This window comes from Artibeus jamaicensis, unplaced genomic scaffold, assembly GCF_021234435.1.
Source record: "Artibeus jamaicensis isolate MK-2021 breed Jamaican fruit bat unplaced genomic scaffold, CSHL_Jam_final contig_3126, whole genome shotgun sequence".
Classification (NCBI taxonomy): domain Eukaryota; kingdom Metazoa; phylum Chordata; class Mammalia; order Chiroptera; family Phyllostomidae; genus Artibeus; species Artibeus jamaicensis.
The window spans coordinates 470,081-484,831 of NW_026521723.1; the positions used below are offsets into that span (position 1 = coordinate 470,081).

Sequence of the window (14,751 nt, forward strand, 5' to 3'; positions counted from 1 at the left end):
TGATTTTAGTATTAAAGTAATGCTGATCTCATGCAGTGAGATGCTTCTATCCTTTGAAATGGATTGTAGAGAATTGGCCTAATTTTGTCTTTAAATATTTGTTAGAATTCACCTGGGTTGAATCTATCTGGGTGTAGTGCTTTCTTATTTTTGAAAGTTTATTAATAATTCAATTTCTTGATAGATGTAAACTAATCCAAGTATGTCTGTTTCTTTTTGTATAAGTTTGGCAGACTGTCTCTCAAGGAATTTGTCCATTTCATCTATGTTATCAAATTAATTGGGATAGAGTTATTCATAATACTCATTTATTATCACTTTAATGTTTATGAGCTATGTTCAATTTCATAGAGTGTGAATAGTTACAAGAAAAAAAAAAAATGTAAAGCATGAAGAAAATTGTTAAAGTGTGACTATAGCCATCCCTGTGTGACCACGTGAAAAAAATTGAGCAAGAAAGCCAACCCAACCCCGCGAATTAACAGTCAATTTTACTGACCGTTAGGAATCCATGAGTCTTGAGGACCTCCGTGTGTCTGTCAGTTTTCCTCCCTGTATTCTCTTTTGGTCTGTTTCTGCAGCCTCATGAGCTGCTTTTTCCTTCTAGTAATGGAACTTGGTCTTCTTCTTTTTCTGCTCTGAAGTCACTGGGACTGCCTGTTACTTTCAGCCAACTTCCTGGGCCAGGTGCTCCAGGTAAGCAAACTTCTGAGCAGGCTTCAGTTGCACGACCTTGGGGGCCACAGGAACCACCATTCACTTTTTCTGGTCATAGCGTGGCGGGATCCCATCAAACACCTCGATGCAGTCAGTCCAAGGCGACCTGACCTCCCTTCCTCTTACAGGGCAGCAGGCCTCCCCACAGGGCCTGCCCAGAGGCATGGCTGGGGGCTCAGACGTGGTAAGGGCAGAACGATGGCTTGGTGTTCATCCATTTGTGGAGGAGGGCCAGGTACTTCCCTTGTTTCTGTAGAAATTGCCAGAAATGTTGATGCCCTCATAGCACACAACTACCACCTTCCTGCCCAGCAGTACCTGCTTGGCCACAAGGCCAGCAGGTGGCCCAGGAGGTAGCCCTGGCCACCGAGCTCCAGGACCTGCCCCTCTGCCATCTTTGGCAGCCGCCTGGGAAAGTAAAATGATTTTTATTTTTCAGCTTTATGAAGTTTTAAAGTGTGTAATCCTTTAATTACAAGCCCTATAGAGTATTAGTAAATTTGTAATGACACCAGCATGATATAACCTCTCCTACTTGTGAGTTGGAGAAGATGAAACTTACTATGACTACATCTATTAAGCATGTCCACATGAAATGGTTTTGAATAAATATAGTTCTTGTACTATGCTTGGTATATAAGGTCATAAAGAAAGTATGCTGTAATATAAAACAACATAAATATGTAATATATGTAATATATGTACATATTTATGTTGTTTTATATTACAGCATACTTTCTTTATGGCCTTATATACCTGAAACTGGTATATAGACATCTTAATAATTTTTTTCAAGGAATGAATGAACCCTATATATCTAACAAGTTTATCTTCAGAAAAATAAATAGAAAAGTCATGTGTTCAGTTAAATTTTTGTTTTAATGAACAAATTAATGAAAACTTCAAATTGATATAAATGATTTGTGACATTAGTTTCAAATTTCTGAAACGTGAACAAGACTCAGACACATCCAAGGGTGCAAGGAAGTTTTTAGCTCTGATGTAGAAATAGTTATCTACTAAAACACCCAGTATTTTTCCCTTGTACACAGTCCAGATATAGTCCCATCTTGACAGATTTAAAACATAACCTGAGGCCCTATTGTCGGTAGAGAATAAAGTTGGTCTCTCTCAACAACAACAAAAATAACAACTATATGTATGTATAACCTGAGAGTTATGATATTAAACTGAAGAATTAAAATTTTAACATTTATTTTGATTTCTAGAGTTGAATGGGCTATAGATATTACATTCTGCTTCTCTGATATTTCATCAGCATCATTTATTAACAAATATTTAAAACCATGTGGTGAAACTGGCTTGTTGATAAAGCAGACCTGAGTCATCAAGCATTGCCAACTTCAGAGCCATTTTTCTGGTCTGAAAATAGGTGTAAAATGAGGATGAAAGAAGACTGATCTGTAGAGGGGACATAAATGGTGAGTATAGAATAGATATTCTTCAGTCTACCTAACTCTGGATACTCAAATAGTTGGCAATTCATTCTGGTAACAGAAAATCGTGTATCAGGATTCAGTTTCCCTAGTTGATTATAATTAATAAGACAGATACAAATTTTACATTGATATTTAATTTCTCTAAAAATCAAAAGAGGAACTAGAAAGCTCCCTAAAATTACTTTAGGACTTTAAAAGAATGATTTAAAATTATGTTCCTTCCTCATATAATTTCTTTAATTAAACACCATTTCATTGTAGAGGTTAATAACCCCTTTCACCTGGTAATTTGTAAATTATATGGCAAATATTATTGAAAGATGTTTCCAAAACTGCATGAATGCTAATACAAAAGTGGGCTTTACTCATATACAAGGTCTGTTCAGAAAGTATCCAGCCATGCAATGTGATAAATAGAGACATTTACTGAAGAAGATACAAGAAACAGTGTACATGGGACAATGATGTCTCAGTCCCCTTCAAAGTAGGCACCTTGGGACTTCACATAGTTCTCCCAGTTGCTGTCAACTGCCACATCATATTTTCCTGAATCTCAGCATTCTGAAATCTCTTCCCTTTCAAAGGTGATTTTAGTTTTGGGAAAAGACAGAAGTTGCAGGTTGCCAAATCTTGGCTATAGGGGGACTGAGTCACCTGGGTGACTTGATGTTTTGCCAAAAAAACTCTGCACAAAACATGGTGCATGAGCAGGTGCATTGTCATGATGAGCTGCCAGTCACCAGTTTCCCATACCTGTGGCCTTCTGAATCACCCAAATAATTAAGTGGAGGAATGTTCAAGCTTAATGCAAAATCTGATGCAGTCTCATTGCTTTACTCGTTCAATCATTTTGAATGTGACAGCCACACAGTGCACATGCTCATTCAATGGCATCTACTGCCCCCCACTGACTAGTACAGTGAGGTTGTCATGGTTCACTCATGTGCATTCCAATCCACTCTCTTTGGCTTCCAGGTTAGAGTGATGTCACACAAACCATTCTCATTATATTAACAATGGTTGGGCTTTTTCTGGACAGACCTTGTATTTTTGGTAAATTTTGACTTCTCTTGAATTCAGAAGTGATACAAATTAATTACAAGAATTAGACTAGTGCTTAATGGTAGACTTTAGGATAAGAAAAAATTCAAGGAACTTCAAAATTGAAAAATAAGAATTGTAAGGAAAATTTTAAGGCAAGATGCCAATTTCTAAGCAAATATTAAGGGCAATGTCCTGACTTTAACCCATTTGAGTTAATTCGTCCTTCTCAGCAGTCTGAATATAAAGTCCTACCTAAGTGGGAAGAAAAAATCCCACTTTTGTCAGCAAAGCCTTTGCTGACAAAAGGATGGATCATGAAGGGTAAGGGCAGAAGTGGGGAGACCAGCTAAGAGGATAGTGCAGAAGTTCAGCATGAAGAGGCTAGTAGTGGACATGGAGAAATGTAGATGGAATTGGGTTATTTTTGGAAGATGAGCCAACAGAACTTGCTGATGATTTACATTTGAGAGGCAGACATGAGGGGGTAAAAAGAGCTGGCATGGAAAATGCCTAGATTTTTTGCCTTCAGCATCTGAGTTGAAGGAGGCTAGAGGAGGAATGCTTTCTTAGGGACAGCAAGGGAGAAGCTCTGGATCTAGAAATATGTTTTATCAATGTCGTGTTTGAGATGCTTAGTTATCTAAGTGGAGATGTTGAACAGGAAGTTGAATATAAAAAAAAGTAAAGACTAGGAGTCATTAGTGTATATATGTATAATTTGTTTTAAAGACTTGGAACTGAGTAAAATAATCTAGGGAGAGTAAGAAGACAAAAAAGAGAATGGTATGGGGAGACGATGATACTCTGGTTTATATTAGGCCAAATTACCTAGCATACAAAATACATGGTGGGAATAGAATGCAGTGGTGTAGAAATTACAGGAAGTATCCTAAAATGCCAAATCAGAGAACTTGAGTTTTATTTAGTAGGCCATGAATAAATCTGTCAAGCTCTGATGCTATCAAATCTGAGGTTCAGATAACTCTGTGTATGACTCATTGCTTTATTCCCTATGTTAAATTTTGCATTTTGGTAAGGCATAGATGACAAATTAGAAAATGTTTGAGTGCCCCTTATGCACCGTCTATGGTTAAAGATGTGGAATAAAGAATAATGTCTTAAACTAAGATTGTTATTTAAAAAATCAAGACAACAGAAAAGATACTAAATTTAATATGATGTTTGTTTGCTTTTCTGGTCATGTTTGACTCATTGATGAAGGGTTGATAGTGCTTATTATCAACCCTTGATAATAAGGGTTGATAGTACCAAGCATAGTGCTGTTAGGCAGTAGTAAATCAAAGCAATATAAGGCCCCATCCATGTTTGCTTCACTTCTCAATATACTGGGAGGCAGTCATGTAAACAAATAATTAGAATGCAAAGTGATAGCATCTAGAGTATAATCATACATTCAGAACTATGGGAAAACAGATGGAAATGAATTAATTTGCTTGGGCGTGTTAAAAAAGCTTTGTGTAACAAAACTGCCTTTTCCATAATAAAATAACACTTTATTTTGGCAGTAGAGAGAAAATCTTCCTATGAGAGAAGCAAATCTCCACAGCCCACAAATCTGTTCCAGATCCTCATGTTCCCTCCTTGTTCTCTTGGGGAATTAGCCACCACTGCTGCCCACAGCCCGTGATGACTACGAGGAGCCATTGCTCTTCCATTCACTCTGGCCCCAACAATTCCCTGAAGCACAAAGACTGATCATTTGTACATGTATTTACTAGACACGGAGATGCCACAGGGAAATAAAATGCAGTGATGTACATTTAGAATAGTAGTTCTCAACCCTTTGTCTCCACTGAGAAAGCAAATTGGCAGATACACTCCCATGGGCTTCCTCGGGTAATGAATGAGCACTTGTCTGCTATCTTAGGTATGAGTCCTCTCCATTTTTCTTCCATTCAAGACAGCATATCATCATATAAGGGAATGAGGAAGGTATTATTAAGATAATATGGAATCTACTCTAATTACATTAAAAAGTAAATCATATTACACTATGGTGCTTTATTATTAAGAAGGCATTAATTACCATGCATCTCACAGCTGATTGTGATAAATCAGGGTGTTGAAATAATCTGAAGGCTGCTGATCTGATTTATATGAGTGGATTGCTCATCTTGCATTTATAGTTCCAGATAGTGAGGCCTCCTTACTTATCTCAAGTCTACCTCTGAGAAGCAGAGGCTGTCTTTTCCCAGTCACCAGGAAATTCAAGCATGGCTCAGTCCAGGGAGTTCTATTTCCAAGAGTGTGAGAGACAGAAGACTGGCTTCTTGTCTAAGGGCTTATGTCTGCCCTTATATGATTCACAATAGGAATACCCACTCCTTCAGGGGAGTTTCCCACCTTAACTACAAAGATATAGCCATACCCTCAACAAAACAATCATATTAAAATATTCGACAATTAGGCCCAGTATGTACATAAGAAGCATGTGTGCGCACACATGAAACAAAAAACAATAGTGGGTTGTTTTATTATAGATTTCCCAGGAGAAGACATTTGACCCTGACCTTTAAAGATATGTAGACATTTTCTTTAAAAAGAAGAGCTGAAGAAAGGAGAACCTTTCTGTACTGTTGGTGGGAATCCAGATTGGTGCAGCCGCTGTGGAAAGCATTATGGAGTTTCATCAAAAAATTAAAAATGTAACTGCCTTATGATCCAGCGATTGCACTTCTGTTGCTTGTTGATTTATTGATGAAAGTCATTCTGTCATGTGTAAGATGTCGTGACATGTCATTGTGGTTTTAATTTGCATTTCATTGATGATTAGTGATGTCAAGCATCTTTTCATATGTCTGTTGGTCAGCTGCATCCCCAGTCTTAAGGGGATGTTTGTAGTTTTGAGCCATTAAGAATGGTGCTGGCAGTGAGTTTGTCATATATGGCTTTTATTATGTTGAGGTTTATTCCTGCTATTCCCACTTTGCTGAGACTTTTTTCATAAATGGGTGCTGGATTTTATTGAATAATTTTCTGCATCTATTGATATGAATATGTGGTTTTTTATCATTTATTTTGTTTATTTTATGCCCATAACATGCTATTTTGGGCATAAAATGTGCCCAAACCTTATATAAAATGTGATATATCATGTTTATTGATTTGCAAATATTGTGCCAACCTTGCATCCCATAATAAAGCTCACTTGATCATGGTGTATCATCTTTTTGATGTATTTTTGTATTCAGTTTGCTAATATTTTGTTGAGGATTTTTAGCATATATGTTCATCAGAGATGTTGGCCTATAATTTTCTCTTTTTTGTAGTATTTTTATCTGGTTTTGGAATTATGGATAATGCTGGCCTTGTAGTGTGAGCTTGTGAGCCTTCCCTCCTCTTGAATTTTTTGGAATAGTTTGAGAAGGAGAGGTGTTAGTTCTTAGAATATTTGGTAAAATTTACCTGTGAAACAATCTGGTCCAGGGTGGTTTTTTTGTTGTTGTTTGTTTGTTTACTTTTTTTGGTTGGGAGTTTTTTTATTACAGCTTCAGTTTCACTAGGTGTAACACATCTATTCAAGTTCTCTGATTCTTCCCTGATTTTGGAAGATTGTATGTTTCTAGAAATTTATTCATTTTGTCCAGATTGTCCAGTTTGTTGGCATATAGTTGTTTGTAATATTTTCTTACAATACCGTGCATTGCTTTGGCATTAGTTGTTACTTCTCTTTCATTACTGATTTAATTTATTTGGATTCTCTATCTTTTTTTCTTGATGAGTCTGGTTAAAGGTTTGTCAATACTGTTTATCTTTTCAAAGAACCAACTCTTGTATTCATTGATTTTTTTGTATCTTTTTTTGATTCCATTTCATTTATTTATGCTTTGATCTTTATCATTTCCTTTTTTCTATTGAATTTGGGCTTTGTTTGTTATTCTTTTTCAAGTTTCTTTAAGTGTGAAATTAGGTTATTTATTTGAGGGTTTTTTTTCTTTTCTTTCTTTCTTTTTTTTTTTGTTTTTTTGAGGTAGGCCTGTAATGCTATGAATTTCCCTCTTAGGATTATTTTCCCAGTGTCCCATAAATTTTGAATTGTTGTGTCATCATTTTCATTTGTTTCCAGGTATCTTCTAATTTCTTCCTTGATCTCATTGTTTACCCATTAATTGTTTTATAACATTATTTAGCTTCCATGTCTTTGTGTGTTTTTTGTGGTCAGTTTCTTGTGGTTGATTTATATTCTCATAGTATTGTGGTCAGATAAAATGCTTGATATGATTTCAATTTTTCATAAATATACTGAGATTTTTTTGTGTGTCCTAATATGTGGTCTATTTCAGAAAACTTTCCATGTACACTTGAAAAGAATGTATATTCTGATGCTCTGAGGTGCAGTAATCTGAAGATATCGATTAAATGCCTTTGATCTAGAGTATATTTTAAGGCCACCATTTCCAATTTGATATTCTGTCCAGAAGATCTATCCATTGATGTCAATTGGTGTTAAAATCCCCTACTATGACTGTATTTCTGTCTTTTTTCTTTTTGCTGCTCTGATTGGGTGTTTTTTTCTACCTTGTCTTCCAAAATGCTTTTTCAGTCCTTTGCTTCATCTAACCTACTATTTTTTCCTCCCAGTGTATTATTTATTTTAGATATTGTATTCTTTATTTCTGGCTGGTTCCTTTTTGTTATCATTTCTATGTTGTTTTTCATGCTATTGAGCATCCTATAATCATTACTTTGAACTTTATATCTGATAAATTGCTTGCCTCCATTTCATTTATCTCTTCTTTTGGAGAATTCTCTTGTTCTTTTGTACGGGGCCCATTTCTTTGTTTTCTTGTTTTGCAGGACCCTCTGTGTTTGTTTCTATATTAGGTGGATCTGCAAAGACTCTGGTGCCGACCTATGTCCAACACTGTCTTTGAGTGGCCCTGGGCAACCAATTCGAATATCAGAGACCCATAGCTTGTGACTCCCTCTGCTGAGACTGTGTGTGTGCTGAAAGGACCAAGGTGAACACCAAGGCCAGCTTTTACCAGCACGGGGCCCAGGGGAGGGTCAGCTAATGTCTGAAACACCCTGAGATCTGCCTTTGCCTGTAGGCTGCCTGTTAGGCTTGTTCACTGAGAGAGCACTGGCTGTATTCCTCAGCAGAGCTTGAACTCCACAGAGTAAGACAAGAGGGATTTCTGCAGAGGAGGCTCTTGTTTCGCTCCAAGCTGAATGCTGCATGGAGGGGAGAGCTCTGCCTGGAAAGTTGACTTCTTCAGTAGGGGGAATGACTGAGCACAGGGATTCTGGCAGCTGACCCTTCAGCTCTCTCCCCAGAATCACCAACCCCAGACTCTCCTCACACAGCTCAGGTCCACTGTGCCCTCCAGGGCCCAGTGTTAGTGGTAGTCTCAGTGTGATGATGTGGTTTCTTCTGTAAGTGCTTGATTATAAGTCTTCTCTCCAGCTAGTCTTTAGTTGTTTATTCAGGATTATTTTTCTATAACATAGTTGTAATTCCAATTTGCTGTTGGGAGAAGGTTATTGTAGCTTTCATTATTCTGCCGCCATCTTGGATCCCTCTGTAATTTCTTTATCCATGAGAATCTTCAGTATTTTCTAGTCTGGATCTAAAATAAATACCTTTAAATTGTACTGCTTGAAGTATTTTGATGCTCTAAATCGGAAATTTTAATTTATATTTGTATAAATATCACCATTTGGATATGCTTATATAATTGATATAAATATCAATTATTTATATTTATAATCTTGATGATTAAGATGAAAGTTACTCCTGAGGTAAAAGAAAGAAAAAGAATTGCCAATTGGTACTTCTTTTTTTGGAAAGTCATAGTTTTATTCTTCTGGGTTTTTAGTTTGATTGTTTGTTTGTTTATACTTTGATCCCCACTAGTATAAATGGATTCACCTTGACTTCCCTTTGTAATTACCAAGGACCTTTCAGCCCTCAAAATCTGAGCTCACAGCTAGAGCTTGATGTATTTTTAAACACTAATATGTAACACACATGTAACACAGTATACAAATAATATGTCTACAGGCCAACAAATTTTTACCTATTTGTATACCTGTGTAATGTAATCAGCACCAAGATCAGCCTTAGTGTTTTTTCACTTCTTCTAAGTGACATGAACTCTGAGATATCTAGCACTTTTCCACATTTTATATCTCCACTTCTATCTTTCTTTCCTTTCCATTTTCCCTGCTCCCATCTCTAGGTCTGTTCCTATTGTTCTGCCCATTTTTTCCATCTTCTCTACATCCTTCTCTATTTAGAGCAACTCTCTCTGGTTCTATTCTGCCTTTTGTTCTTCTACCTACTCTCACTTCCATTTGTGTATGTGGACATTCCTGGGCTTATTATAGCTGGTTGCACAATCCCATCACTTGCTACTCTAGGTTCATACGGGAGCTCCAATTGGGCCCCAAGTCAAAGTGCTTCCAGAGGAGGTGAAGCAGCGTAACTGCAGTTGGCCACTTCAAGTCCTCAGTGTTTGGGAGAAACAAGCTGTCTCCTTTTTTAAGGAGGCAGCAACACTCTGATTCTATCACACTGATTCAAGCTGGCTTTCAGACCTGAGGATCACAGACAGCTGAATGAAGCCAACCTGACTCTGGATAAGTCATTCTGACACTGGCATAGGAACAGCAAGTGGAGGTAGCTTTATAGACAGAAAATAATGGCAGTACTCTCCAGTTCCTCATGAATTCATGAATCAAAATGAAAAGTTTTTATTATAAAAGTGCTACTTTTATACATGCTCATAGAAAAAACTGGAACAAAGAAGTTATAAAAATCAGAAATGTATAAAAAGAAATTAAAAAATCTAGACAGATGGGGTGGCTACCTAAATAACTACTATTATCATTTTAACGTACATCCTTGCAGAATTATTTATCTATCATATTCCCTTAGGAAACTGGCACTATATTGGAGCTAGCATTTTAACTTAACAATATTAAAAAGAAATCTGTTTATACCAACAAGCAAAAATCTATACCACAGTTAAATTCCCAAATGAGAAACACTTGGACACCCCAGGTTCCTTCTCCCAGACTTTTAAGCAGCTTGGCTTACATGTTTATCAAGCAAAACCCAATTCTCATTCAGGCCTTTCCCAGTGTCCCAGTTAGAGTTACTGTGCAGAAACTAATGGAGAGTAGAGTGCAGAGTACCGCCATTGTTTTCTGTCTGTAGAGATACTGTGCAGAAGCACCTCACCCTATGGGCCCCTGACAAGTACAGTGAACTGGGCTGGGCCTATAGGCTGTACAGGGGACAGACTGCCCAAAGCCAAAACAACAGGGAGTGAACTGTGCATGCTTAAGGCCATTAGTCTCTCACCTTCTGGCCTGCCAGGAGGCGGAAGGCCCTGAGGCTGTTCTGGCTTCAGACTAGTACCCCGGGGCCCCACTCAGAGGTCTGCCAAGGTCCAAGGCCACAGCATCCTAAATGTGCTGTTCCATTGCAACTGTGTGGGCTCTAGAATTCATTTTGGGAAACCATTGCTGCCTGTTCCTCCAGCCTCGGGAGCCTACAAACTTGGATATTCCATTATTTTCTTTCAGCTTTATTGAGTGTAATCAGCATATAACATTGGATAGGCTTAGGCTGCACAATGTGATGATTCTCTTTGAATGTGTATTGTGAAATGATTGCAACAATAAGGTTGGTTGACACTCCATCATCTCTCATAATTACCCATTTCCCGTGTGTGGTGAGGTCTTTTAATATTTATTCTCTTAGCAACTGTCAAATATATAAAACAGTTTGCTAACTACAGCCTCTACAGTATACCGGGTGTTTGTATGCCTTGACAGCATCACCCCATTTCCCTCAATCCTCGGCCCCTGACAACAACCACTCGACTTTCTGTTTCTACGAGTTCTACTTTTTTGGATTCTATGTATATGTACTATCATGCCATATTTGTCTTTCTCTCCGACTTGTCTCACATGGCATAATGCCCTCAGGTCCCTCTATATTATTTGAAATGGCAGGATTTCTTTTTTTATGGGTAAATAATATTTCATTGTGTGTATATTATAGAAATGTATATATACATACTTATGTATAATACACACACAGGTCCTCAAATAAATTTGTTTCATTCAACATCGTTTTGCTATCATGTTAATGAGAAAAACAATGAATTCCCAGCTGAGGCCACTTTCTGTGTGGAGTTTGCAAGTTCTCCCTATGTTTGAATGGGTTTACTTGGAGGACCCTGGATTCCTCCCACAACCGAATGTGGTGAACTGGCATGTCTAAATTGGCCCAGTCTGAGTGAGTGTCAGTGTGGGGCTGTGCCCTGCGATGGACAAGCATCCTGTCCAGGGTGGAGTCCCACCTTACTCCCTGGGCTGCCGGGAAAGGCCCCAGCTATTTGTGACCCTGAACTGGACTAAGCAGTTTGGAAAATCATTATCTTATTTGTTTTTATTTATCTTTCTTAAATGTATGTATAGCGCACATTTATTTTAATGTGTAACATTAGAAGGGTTTGGGTCATTATTTTCAAGTTTGGTGATGTTTTCGTTACCAGAAATATGCTGTATTTAACTCTTGTTTATAATAATTAGGCAAGGGTAAAATTGGTTTCATTATATATTGTTTTGCTTAAAGTCAGAGTTTCCAAGAACATATTCACAGCTTTAAGCAAAGATTTTGTGTGTGTGTATAATGTGAGAGATATATATTTACATTTATAGATACTTCCGAGTATCTAGCCAAAGGAAATGAAACTACTATTTAAAAGAAATCTGCACTCTCATGTTCTTTGCAACAGTATTCACAATAACCAAGACAATGAAGCAACCTGAATGTCCATGATGAAGGAGATGAAGGGGTTTCTTTGTTAGGTTCATTCCTTTATTTTCAACACCTTGAAGAGTGTCTGGCCCTTTGTAGTGCTCTAGAATATTTGTTGAATGAATGAAAAAATGATGCTTTCCTGCTCAAGAATTTGCTATCATCTCTCAATGGTTTCCAAGCCAATTGGATTTTCCTCATTAGTATCCCAGATATTCCAGTCTGACTGTATCTTACCTATCGCCATGTTTCTCCCTCTCACCTTAGGGCACTTGGCAATGTATGTATACCCCCTTGCCATCCCTCTGTGCACTTGCTTTAGTTAATTTGCTCACAGTGTTTCCCCCATTGAAAACACCTTCTCCCTCTCTTTCTATTCAAATCTTACTCATCCTTGAGATCAAATTTGACTTGCTCCATGAGGACTTTTCTGGGTTCTTAAAATCAATTTGATTTTTTCCCCTGATCTACATGATACTTACCTACTTTTATAGTAAACTTGCAACTTTATCAAGTGTGACTTACCATATTTTTTGGACTACAAGACACCCCCCCAATTTGGGAGGAATATGGTTGTTAATGCTGCTGTTGAGTTCTGTTTACATGCACATTGGTGAAATATTATGTTATTTATGTTATTAAATGTTTTACCAAATTTTTTGCATCAAAATTTTTTTTCCTATTTTCCTCCTCTAAAACCTAGGTGCATCTTATGGTCCAAAAAAATGTGGTATATGTCTCTTGATAATAAAAATCTTGACTTAACTCACTGATCATGTTATACATCTCTTGGCTTCCTCACAATGAACTGAGCTAGATCCTCAATATATACTATACTGATCGCCTGAATTTCAGTTTGCTTACCCTTAATCAAATACTTACAATCCACAGGGCATTGGAAAACACAGTGGGTAGAGTGGGCGCAGAATGTGAACATGGTGGAGAGAGAAAGTTCTTAGTTTTTACTTATGGCTCCTGACAAGAAGCTTGTAGTCTAGTGGGGAGAAAGACTTACATTACTAAGTAATGTTCAGTTTAGGCTGTGATATTAAAAAGCACAAGCATCTTTTATGAAAATATAGTGAAGGAGTATCCTGACCTTTGGTTTGTTGGCTCAAGCACCATGGCACCCTCCAGGAAGTTTCTCGTGGGTGGAAATTGGAAGACAAATGGATGGAAGATGAGTCTGGAGGAACTCATCAGCGCTCTGAATGTGGCTGGCTGACTCCGAGGTGGTTTGTGCAGTCTCACTGCCTACCTTGACTTCACCACGTAGAAGCTAGATCCCCAGTTTGCTGTGCCAGCCCAGAACTGCTACAAAGTGACTAAAGGAGCCTTTACTGGGGAAACCAGTCCTGGCGTGATCAAGGACTGTGGAGTTGCATGTCTTGAGGCACTTGGGGAGAAGGCACTTGTTTGGGGAGTCAGATGAGCTGATTGGATAGAAAGTGGCCCATGTCCTGGCTGAGGGACTTGGAATGATCCTGGCCTGAGGAGAAGCTAAATGAGAGGGAAGCTGGCATCACTGTGAAGGTGGTTTTTGAACAAACCAAGGTCATCACAGATAATGTGAAAGACTGGTCCAAGGTTGTTCTGGCACAAGCAAGACTGTGTGGGCCATTGGTACAAGCAAGACTAAAACAGCCCAACAGGCCCAGGAAGTATATGAAAAGCTCTAGGGATGGCTTAAGTCCAATGTCTCTGATGCAGGGACTCAGACCACCTACATCATTTATGGAGGGTCCGTGACTGGGGCAACCTACAAGGAATTGGCAAGCTGATCTGATGTGGATGGCTTTCTCTTATGTGGTGCTTGCCTCAACCTGGAATTTGTGGACATCACCAATGTCAAACAACAAGCCCCATCCATCTCCCCTACCCTTCCTGTTATGCAATGCATAAGCCCCAATAATGGACCCTCTATTCCTTCACATACTTCTGATGGTATCATCTGCCCCCTCTTGTAGCCTAATTCAAACTGTTCCTGTTCCTTTTTTTCATTTCCATCTTCACCTGTATCAGTTGAGACCAGGCAAATCCCTTCTTTACTTACTATAGTCATTGTAAGGGGTGAGTTCGCTTGTGGGGACCACCCCCCCCAGTCCCCTGAAGTCAGGAACGAGAAGCCATCCTCCTTTCTCAACTCACACCTTGGGGCCAAGTGCTGAGAGAAAACCCTGTCCTCCCCTGGGAGGCCGGGGTGCTGCTCTTACCCCTGGTGCCAACACCTGTGTGCGTTGTATATGTCATCTGTCCCAGTTGGGTGGGAGGAATAAACACTTGGCACTGAAAAAAAAAACCACATACACACACAGTGAAGGCAGTGAATTGAGGAAGAAAGATTTCCCAAATGGACATGTCATCTGAGATGAACCTTGCAAGATAAGTAGAATAATAATTGACGAAGAACATAAGGAAAAGAAGCCTGGGGGAAGTACATGATAATAGCCTGGAAGCTTGAAACAAGACTTAATAAAGAAAAACCAATAATAAACTACAGCGATGGAAGGTTACTTATATGTATGAGAAAAGGAAACATACAGGTAATATAAAAGGAATGGAGAAATACATTGGAAATCGTTCTCTTTGGTTTCTTCCTATTTATTTTTTGCCCCTGCCAGTTCACCAAATCCTCTTTATAAGGTCACAATCAATTCTCTATGCCAACTCCAAAGAATTACCTTCCTAATTCTCTCTATAAGGTCACGACCAATTATCAATGCCAACTCCAAA

The 14,751-nt window shown here is 38.3% G+C and overlaps 2 pseudogenes; one reads left to right on the forward strand and one right to left on the reverse strand.

Moving 5' to 3' along the window:
• Positions 1–478: 478 nt before the first annotated feature.
• On the reverse strand, positions 479–1,112 carry LOC119047304 (60S ribosomal protein L13a-like; annotated as a pseudogene).
• A 12,005-nt stretch (positions 1,113–13,117) lies between these two features.
• On the forward strand, positions 13,118–13,985 carry LOC119047305 (triosephosphate isomerase-like; annotated as a pseudogene).
• The last annotated feature ends 766 nt before the right edge of the window (positions 13,986–14,751 follow it).